The sequence below is a fragment of the Choloepus didactylus genome, chromosome 2 (genome assembly GCF_015220235.1).
Source record: "Choloepus didactylus isolate mChoDid1 chromosome 2, mChoDid1.pri, whole genome shotgun sequence".
Taxonomy (NCBI): Eukaryota; Metazoa; Chordata; class Mammalia; order Pilosa; family Megalonychidae; genus Choloepus; species Choloepus didactylus.
In genome coordinates, this window is record NC_051308.1 from 137,854,817 (window position 1) to 137,865,932 (window position 11,116).

General features: G+C 38.1%; 1 pseudogene; it reads right to left on the minus strand.

The window, feature by feature from the left end:
* Window positions 1-9,400: 9,400 nt before the first annotated feature.
* LOC119513448 lies at window positions 9,401-10,723 on the minus strand (annotated as a pseudogene).
* Window positions 10,724-11,116: the final 393 nt, after the last annotated feature.

Consider the following 11,116-nt stretch of genomic DNA (forward strand, 5'->3'; position numbering starts at 1 on the left):
CTCTAAATAAGTATGTGTACATGCACACACACCCATATAATTATTGAACTAAAGTTTAGATATGTTATATACTACTGGTTATTTACCCCCCTTCATCCATCCCCAGCCCCCCCCTCCCCCCATCTCCTAGAACAGGCACAAGGCCATCCTGAATAAAGAGGGCTCCCAGTCTTCCTTCAAGCTAAGTGTGTTTATGTTCTGGACAGTGGGATGTGAGCAAACGTAATCTTTGCCACTTGTAGGTAATACCCTAAAAGGAAGAGGAAATGCCTTTCCTTTCCCCTATCACCTTTTCCCTTTCCTGCTAGTTAGAATTTGAACAGGTGGTGTTCAGCCATCTAGAGTCCCAGAGATGGGCAAACCACAAGATAGAATGAGGCTGGCCCTCTGATTATTTTGTATAGCACAACTGTTATATCAGCCTGGGCTTTAACTTGTGTGAGAATCAACTTCTGTCTTTTTTAAGCCACTGATAATAATATATTTGAAATGTGTATCATGACAATGCATGGAATCTATCCTATTCATCTGAGTTCCTCTAATTAGATGGTCTAATTTTTATACTAATTTTTTTTAATTACAAAATTAATGCATGTGTGTTAGTGCACTCCCTTGTGCATTGAGTACAAAACCAAGAATCTTACCTTCCATCCTCCCCTGTCTAGGGATGGTCAGGGTTAGGAGTTTGGTGCTGTTACTGTCTAGCTGGGCCAGTTGTGTGGTCTGTGTTCCCTCCCATGTAAGATTTGGGATGTCAAAACATACCACACTGGAGCCACTGACAGCAAGTAATTCAAAGGTTTATTACTCAGATGTAGGCAAAGCTAGTGAAGGCCCTGGACTTGGGACCCACAAGCAATGGGTCTCTCTGATATCCTGTTGAAGAGGGAGGGGAAGAGAAGGGAGAGAAAGGGAGGGGAAGGGGGGCTATACATATGACAGGATACCACTGACCTGATACTTGATTAAGGTCCAACGATACTGGGTAGCTTCCTCTCAGTCAGGGGCTGGGGGAGGGGGCAGAGGCCGTTGCAGGGAAGAAGATTACCAAATGGGAGAAGGCAGTTTTCCTCCCACAAGACTTACCCAGTATAGCAAAAGTGAGTAGCTTAGGTGAGTATCTGACAGTTTTCTTGCTGGCAAGTTTTAATGATGTGGCCAAAAGTTACTCTGCTGCAAGTGATTTATTATGCCCAATTCTATTCCTTAAAGGTGTGTATCCTTTTGTCCATTTTTTAAAAATTGCATTAATATTTATTACAAATTAAGGAGGGTTATAACCAAAAGTTACCAAATATGAAGTATTTTCACATCCATTTTCTAAAAGAAACTTCTATTCCATGTGAAAGTTAAGTGATGATGATGATGATGATTGCAAAATACCTACATAACATTTAAATCCTCTTCATTTCAGACCTCACAGTATTATATATTGTCCTTATATTACCAATCATCTATCTTGGCTCCTATATGTTATTTATTTATTTTTTATGCAAAGCTATTGTAATACTGAACTAGTTGAACCACAAATCAAATAATTTACCATGACAAGTAAACAGGAATGTTTTCCCTGTAAATTTTACCTTCAGTTTGGTCTGCAACTAGTGGAAAATGCTCCATTTTACTCTTGAATAGACTCAGTGAAGCCAGCCAAAGCACCTGCCAAAAATACCTAAAACTGTTCCTTTTATGGAGCCCCCAAAGTTAAAAGTGTTCAAAATGTTAATTCAGAGTACTAAGGGAACAAGCACATACCCTGTGTTAACCAGGGTTTATATGAAGTGGGAATTCAAATTACTGTGGCTTAATTGTATAAAGATACCTGGGACTTACCAATAATTTTGATGTAAGATGTTTGGATAAGGCACTACTCAAGTAACTAACTGTCTTTTAGTTTAATCAATGTAATAACCTTCCTAAGTTTCCCATCTTTATCTAGGTGGTGGTGGGAGTGCTTTCGTAATACACCAAGGAAAACAAGAAATGATAATAATAAGAGTTTACAAACTTATGTCAAAAAGGTGGGACATACCAAGAAAAAGCATGTTCTAAAAATTTATGTCTTCTATATTGATACCCATTCTTACCCCTCTCTCAGAGGAAATATAACAAGATAAATGCTTCTTCTATGCTTTACAGCACATCCACTACCATTTCTCCAAAGATTTTTTTTTTTTCACTAATCAATAAACATTTCTTTCTTCATGGCTTCAATTCCTTACCCTTTACTAATTCTTTCTCTTTAGAAAATAAATAATATATATACTCAATTTCTCCAAAATACCATCTTCTAGTTCTGCACACTCCTCCCACACTTGCTCCTTCACTTCATAGCTAAGCTTATTATGAGGACTGTACAGGCTTGCCCTCTCCACCCCTTCATTCATTCAGTCAGAAGTATTTCGAAAGCAAGGCTTAGGGCTTGAGCTTTGCAAATATTATCAAATTTCTCAACTGTCTGACAAAACGCATGCAAATATCTCCTACCTCCAATTTACAGATAAGGAGATTGAAGTGTAGAAATGCTTAAGGACTTGCTGAAGGTCACTTAAATCCAAAGCCTATCCTTTTAACTAATATGGGTACTGTCATCCTTCCCTTAAAGGAAGCATTCTTTGAGTGCTTACTCTGTTACTGTTGTCAGGCACTGGTCAAGTACTTTACCCAAATGTTCTTATTTAATCCTCATGACATCCCTATGAACTGGGTGTTCCTATTCATCCCTCAACTCCCTGGAACTCCCAAATTTAAGTGAAACATTTTTTCTTAAGTTGTAAATAATCTATTGAATGCCAAATCAAGTAAACATTTCTTTTTCCTCTACTTTTTTTATTTATTTCTCTGTGGCATATATATTAACATTTTTGTAAATGTTAAAGTTAAAATATTTGGCTTATACATATTTGTAATAGAAAATTAGAAAATACTATTAAGTAAAGAGGAGAAAAATAAAAACCAATAGTAATCCTACCACTCAGAGATGATCACCCATTAACATTTCAGTACATATACTTTCAGAGTTTTTTCTGACACATCATTCATATATATTTAAATGCAAAGTGTGAAATTTTGTAATCTGCTTTTCTCCACTAGTCAATATAAGGTTATTATCTTTACATGTTAATAAATATCCTTCCATAGAATAATTTTAATAGTGGCACTGTATAACTATGCCATCATTTATTTAATCAGTACTCGTTGATGCTTTGGTTGTTTTTGAAATTTTCTTTGGCAATCAAAATATTTTTTGATTTTCCTTAGGTTAATTTGACCAAAGTGTAATTGTAAATTAAAATTTATGCACATTTTTAAGGCCAGGAGTACATATTGTCAAATTGATCACAAAGAACTTTCTGGTTCCTCCTTGAACATTGATTCACTTGAATTGCTCTTTCCTGTTTCTCTGTCTAATTCTTCAGACAGTACTTACCAGTCTCCTATATTGACAGCATTTTTCTCTATGGATGCTTTAAATGTTGCTGTTCCCCAGGGACTTGACTGTGGTCTTCTCAGAGTGTGTGTATGTATATATATATATATATATATATATACACACCCTCACTGGGATATATCATCTGGTCACACAGTTTCTACTACTAACTTCTTATAGCAGTTTCTCACTCTTTTTTCACCTTTACTAACAGTTTCCTCTCTACTCTTCACCCAGTCTTAAAAGTCCCATGCCATATGTTTTAGGTTTTTAGCACCACAGACCAGATAACCAGTCTTTATCAATTATCTATTACTGTATAGCAAACTACCCCAGAAAGTTAGTGGCTTAACACACCAATCAGTTCTGTGGGTCAGCAAATAGGCTAGGCTTTGCTGCAATCTCCATGTGGCTATAGTCTTCCATGTGGCTGTCAACTGGGGTTAGATGGTCTAAGATGGTGTATTAGTTTTCTATTACTGCTATAACAAATTAACACCAATTTATTGGCTTAATACAAATTTGTTATCTCATGGTTCTATAAGTCAGAAGCATGGGCTGTCTTGGCTGGTTTTTCTGCTGTATATTTCAAAAAGCCAAAATCAAGGTGCCAGCTGGCTGGGGTTTTTATAAGGAGGCTCTAGGAATAATCTGCTTCCAAGCTCATTCAGTTTGTTGGCAGAGTCCAGTTCCTTGTGGTTGGGCTGGGGTCTTCATTTCCTTCCTGGTAGTCTGTTGGGAATTGCCCTTAGCTTTTAGAAGACTCTCCTCTCAGGTCATTACATGTGGATCCATAAATCTCAGAGCCTCAGAGCCAGCCTCAGTATATTGAATCCTTCTCATGTTTGCAATCTCTCTGACTTCCCTTGTTCCACATTTCTCTGAATCATTCTTCTACTTTCAAGGGCTCCTGATTACATTGGGCATGCTTTGATAATCCAGGATAATCTCCATATTTTAAGGTCACTTGATCACATCTACAAACTCCCTCCATAGCAGTACTAGGTTACTGTTTGATTGAACAGTCAGGGAACAGGAATCTTGCAGGGACATTTGGCCTACAACAAATGGCTTCATTCACATATCTGGCAATTTGTGCTGGCTATTGGCTGAGCTTTGTATTTTCAGCAGGTTGTCCAGAATTCGCAGCATAATGGCTAAGTATTCCAGGAGGGACAAGAGATGAAGCTGTGAGGACTCTTAAAAGCTTAAGCTTGTAAGTCACATAATGTTATTTCTGCAACTTCCTTTTGACCAAAGCAAGTCATGACATCAGCCCAGTTAGAAGGGTAAAGAAAAATATGGTAGGGCTTCAAAGTTGCATTCCAAAGGGGCATTCATAAAAAGAATGAAATAATTATCATGACCAATTTCTACAGTCTACTGCACTAACATTAATTTTGTGTGTCTGCTTCCCAACTTCCTATAACTCCACTGAAATCTCTCTCCATCCAATAGCTTTTTTTTAATTTGTTTTTAGTCCTTCACAGTATCTTTTAATTTTTTGCAGTTTTATTGAGATACATTCATACATCATATAACCCATCCAAAGTGTACAATCAATGGTTCACAGTATCATCACATAGTTGTGTATTCATCACCACAATTTTAGAACATTTTCATTACTCAAAACAACAGTTACAACAACAAAACAATTTTTTAAAAAAAACAGAAAGAGTAGCTGTGCCAGGTTGGATATATTATGTCCCCTGAAAAGCCGTATTCTGTAATGCAATCTCATGGGGGCAGAGTTATTAATCCTTTTGATTAGGATGTGAACTCTTGATTGACTGTTTCGATGGAGATATGGACCCTGCCCATTCTGAAATCACTGGAGTCCTTTAAAGGGAGCTCACACAGAGCAGAGAGGTGAAAAACACCCCAGGATATGCTAAGTCAAGGCCCAGATGCTTGCTGACACTTAGAGATTGTTGGAGATGCAGACAGAAGGAATTTGCAGATGCTAAGCTAAAAGATGAAACTTAGAGTTTGCTCCAGAGAAGCTAAGAGAGACCCAGAGACATTTTGGAGAACACCATTTTGGACCACAACCTGGGAGCAAAGGAAGAGCAGATGCCAGCCATGTGTCTTCCCAGCTGACAGAAGTGTTCCAGACACCATCGGCCATTCTTCAGTGAAGGTATCATCTTGTTGATGCCTTAGTTTGGATACTTAGAACTGTAAACTTGTAACTTAATAAATCACCTTTATAAAAGCCAGTCCATTACTGGTATTTTTTTATAATGGCAGCATTAGCAAACCAGATCAGTAGCTGAATGGAGTAATGCTGATTTTCAGAGCTGAAGAATTCCAATTCTGAGTCTCAGGTATCACACAGATACCCAAAGTTTCAGGGAAATGCCAGATTATACACATAGAGCATAGTAACTCAGCATTCAAAAATAACCCTCAGAACTCAGGAACAAATGTGACTGCTGTAAGAGCTTACAATTTAGGCCCTAATTTTCTTATAAGTATTTTTCTAAAGCAGACCATGCAATATTTGTCCTTTTGTTTCTGGCATATTTTGCTCAACATATTGTTCTCAAGGTTCATTCATCTCATTGCATGCCTCAAGACTTTGTTCCTTTCTCTAGCCACATAATGTAATCCCATTGTATGTATATACCATTGTTTGCCCTTCTGCTCCTCAGTCGGTGTACATCTCGGCCACCTCTAATCATTAGCTATCATGAAAAATGCCATCATAAACATCAGCGTAAAAATGTCTAATCAAGTCCCTGCTTTCGATTCTTTTGAGTATATCCCTAGTAATGGGCTTTCCTAATCATATGGCAACCCTACACTTAGCCTCCTATGGATCCACCACATTAACCTCCAGAGGGACTGCCCCATTCTCCTACCCTACCAACATTAAATAATTATACCTCTCTCTTCACATTTTCTTTAGCACTTAAATCTTTCTGTTTATTTATTTATATTGAATCTGCAGATTTTGTTGAGTTATATTCACATAGTATATATTCTATCTAAAATAAATTTCACAGTATCCACATTTAGTTGTATAATTATCACTCTCAATTTTAGACCATTTTCATTGCTCTAAGGAGAAAAAAAAAAATGGATAGACATACCCACACCAAAGAGAAAACCCACAAAACCCCATAACTCTTTTCACACACCCCCATTTATTTACTCCTAGTATTGGTGTAGTGCTAGTAAATTATTCCTGTTAAATATAGTCCATAGCATGCAATGGGTAATTTTCCCTCATATTACTCTATTATTAACTCTCTGTAGAAGTGTCTTACCTTTGAAATAGTTCATTCAAGAATTTATTTATATTTGTAGTGCTAATCAGTGAGCTAGATGAATTTAAACAACCCCTTTCCATCATATTCATCTTCAATATGGCACTATTACTTACATCCCCACGAACAAACTACCATCCCCTCTATCAATTCCCATAGATTTAAGTTCAACCTTGTTAACAACTCTGTGCCTATTTGGTAACTACTCCCCTTCTAAAGCTTCTATCCATCTCTAGGTCCCTTATATTCTATATTTTAAGACTCTGAGTTTACCTTTTCTAGGGGATTCACATTAGTGAAATCAGATAATATCTATCCTTTTGTGTCTGGCTTATTTCACTCAGCATTATGTCCTCAATATTCATCCATGTTGTCACATGCTTAGGGACCTCATTCCTTCTTATTGCTGCATAATATTCCTTCATATGTATATAGCACATTTTTTATTCACTCAACTGTTGAAGTACACTTGGATTGTTTCCATATTTTGGCAAATGTAAATAATGCCACTATGAACATTGGTGTGCGAATGTCTGTGTCATTGCTTTCACATCTTCTGGTTATATACCAAGTAGTGGAATTGCTGCACTGTAGGGCAACTTGACATTTAGTTTTCTGATGAAACACCAGACTGATTTCCCCAGTAGCTGCACCATTATACATTCCCACCAGCAATGAATAAGTGTTACAATTTCTCTACATCCTCTCCACCATTTGTAGTTTCCTGTTTGTTTAATGGCAGCCATTCTTATAGGTGTGAGATAATATCTCATTGCGGTTTTGATTTGCATTGCCCTAATGATTAATGAAGGTGAACATCTTTGCATGTGTTTTTTAGCCATTTGTAGTTTCTCTTTGGAGAAATGTCTATTCATATCTTTTGCCCAATTTATAATTGAGCTGTTTTTCCTTTTATTGTTGAGTTGTAGTATAGAATAGGAAATGAGATCTTGCAATTCTATATCGCTTCAGGTAATACCCTGATACATTCGAGAGTATGTTGTGCAGATAATAAAAAGTATTAGCAGAGTCCCTTCAGGGACTGGAGAAAAATTATGGAACTTTTGAACTTCCCCACCTAATCATCTCTCAAGCATTAGGGACCCCCAATTTAATAAGCCAAGCTCTTGATCACGAGGCTTGCTCTTATGGAACTTATTTCTCTAATGGGGAAGTTAAGCCTACCCATAATTATGCCCAAGAGTCACTTACAGAGAACTTTTTTGTTGCTTGTATGCAGCCTGTATCTCCAAGCCAACTCTGCAAATTAGATCACTACCCTTCCCCCTGCATGGGCCATGACCTCCAGGGGTATAAGTCTCCCTGACAATGTGGGACATGACCCCAAGCGATGAGCCTGGCCTGGGCATGATGGGATCGACAATGTCCTCCTGACCAAAAAGGGGGAAAAGAAACAACAAAATAAGATTTCAGTGGCTGAGAGATTTCACACAGAGTCAAGAAGCTATTCTGGGGGCTACTCTTGTGCAAGCTTCAGCTAGATATTGCAGGTTGCCACACTATGCCAAGCCCCAACCAATAGTATTCCTGAAAATTCTAAAGAATACCCAGCACCATATCTGAGACTATAAAAGTTTCACTCACTAAGTTTATTTTTCAGTAACTTAAAACTTTCAGATTGTTCCTATAAGCCCTGAAACCCAAAGGTACCAATCTCTCCAAGAACATCAACCAGTTGCATTCCCCTACCCCATAATGTCAACACTCCTTTTAGATGAAGAAGTTAGAATGGTCAGTGCCAAATATCCTTGAAGATTGAAAGAATGATCAAATGAGGAGGAGATGTAACAGAGAAGATAGGATTTTGCAAATGATTGTGACTGCTGAAACATTATATAGATGCTTATTTTTAGTCTCTGGTGTATTAGAACAGCTAGAGAGAAATGACTGAAATTGTGGAATTGTAACCCATACCATACTTTGAGATTTTCTCTGTAGATACTTGTTAAACCATATTCTGAAAGTTATCACTTTCCTAAATATATTTTATATTTTGCAATAAAAAATGTCCCCCCCCCTACACACACACAGAAAGAAAGAAATCCCAAGAATATCCCATAACCCTTATCCCCACTACTATTGACCCTTAGGACTGGTGTGGTACAGTTGTTACTATTGATGGAAGAATATTAAAATATTACTTTTACCTAGAGTCTGTAGTTTGCAATAGGTGCATTTTTCCGCATATACCACTCTATTACTAGCTCCTTGTAATAGTGACATACATTGTTCTTGTTCATGAAAGATCATTCTTATATCTGTGCCTTTAATCACCATTATCATCCACCATAGGGTTCACTGTGTTCTATAGTCCCATGTTTTATCCTCTAGCTTTCCTTCTAGTGGCTTACTTGACTCTAAACCTCCCCTTTCAACCACAATCACAGTCATAATTCAGTGCTGTTAATTACACTCATGCACTACCATCACCTCTGTCCATTTCCAAACATTTAAATTCAACATAGTTAAAAGTTCTGGACACATTAAACATCTGCTTCCCATTTTCGCTGTATCTTAATCTAGGACAAAACATTAAAACACCTAAGTATGTACTTATAGCACCATATATTTTCAATCAGTCTCTCATCCTCTGATTCCATGTTAGGGGAGACTGGGCTAAAACCATGTTACTGTGCTCATATCAGGTGCTGGGTCAACCAATCCATTTGGATTCTGATCAGTCGGAGAACGACATTCTTTCTTTTTGCATTTGTCTGAATAGATTGTGTAAATTGTGAATATTTACTGAAAGCCCCAGGCCTTGGTCGTCAACCATGGTCACAGTTAGGATGGTCTGGATCACCAAGCAATGAAGGTGTTGATTCCAAACCCCAGGGCATAGCGTTCCATGCTGAGATTCACTGTGATCTGAAATGCTGCTATGGTTATAAGAAGCATGTAACTTGACTTGCAAATCAAAAGAGCAGTATAGCACACCCAAATATTTGCTGTGTAATACATGATAAATAGAGAACTTGCCTCTGCTGCTGAGAAAATCCCCAACACCAACTCTCCCAAAAGATCTTAGTTGACTTTCATGTAGCCTACTATGAAGGCTGCCAGGGCCCCTCCAACATTGCAAGGGCTTCCACTGCTCCATTCTATATTGTAGAACTTTGGAATGGTGCCTTGGAATCCCACAGGATTTTAACATAGTTCAAAACCTGATTAAAACCTGCCATGAATAAAGCCCACCAAAGGAATGAGTAAAAAAAGATGCTTTGAGGAGTAGCACTCCCTCAAATCTTGGAACCACTGCACAAAAACTCTCAATGCCACATTTTTTTGGCTTTGTGCTGCTCAACTGGCCATCATTTATAGGCTCCAAAATGTTGAAAGACTATTGGAGGACTGGTTGATGATCCTTATGGGGCACATGTAAGACAGCATCTTTTCCTGACGGCATTTGAGGGACTCCTTTGCTGAGTATTTCATGAAAGAGCATGCTCTTCTTGGGCATTGGTAGAAATAGGGAGAAAAGGAAGGCCATGGAGACAAAGGCCAAGGATATGACATTGAGGTAAAAGTATGACAGGTTGGCCAGTGATACCAGTTCCTGGGCCAGCAAAGAGGCCACCATGTAGACCACCAACATCATGCCCCTATGGTATCTGCTAACTCTCTGGTAATGTTCTGGGCTGACCATGCTGTATGTGTAGGCATAGGAGGCCACTTTGGTGATGGAGGTGACCTCCAGCAAGTGCATGGCTACTGATCCTTGACCAAATACAAGCAGCACCCAGGTCATGATGAAGTTGATGTCCTATAAGATGATAACTGACTTGTAGCAGATGTAATCTGTGAAAATGAACATAGGGAGCAGCAGTGCTAGGTAAGAGTATGTCCAAAGAAGAAGGATGTCTTTTGTGATTGCACTGAGGCTCATATTTTTATGTGGTCCTGCTAAATAAGGCACAACAAATGGTTCTGGCAGTTTCATTGAGAGATATCCAAATAAGCAGAGAATTACTGTTGGAAAAACCCAGGTACAGCTTGGTGAAGTTCAACTGCAATCCATGTCTGGTTAAAGGTTAGAGTCTTGGATACTGTCCAAATCAAGTACCACCAAAACTGGCTGTTGGGATCCTTAACTCTTCTGCCACATGGCAAGGCACATGGCAGTGTCTGCTGGTCTTTGGTTTCTCTTCTGGGTTTCTTTGATTACAGCTTCTTGCCTCCATGGTTTTCCCATAGCTTTTTAAAGTTCTCAGTCATCTTAATTCAGTTTACTCATTATCATTAACCAAACATTTTTTGAAATGCCTCTGTCACCTAGCTTCCATAACATTTTTTCCAGGTCAAATTTCCACATACCCACTATGATTATTTATGAGATATGATTTTGAAAATTCCTCACCATCATGATTGTTCTTCTGTCAGTTACTTCTAGTTC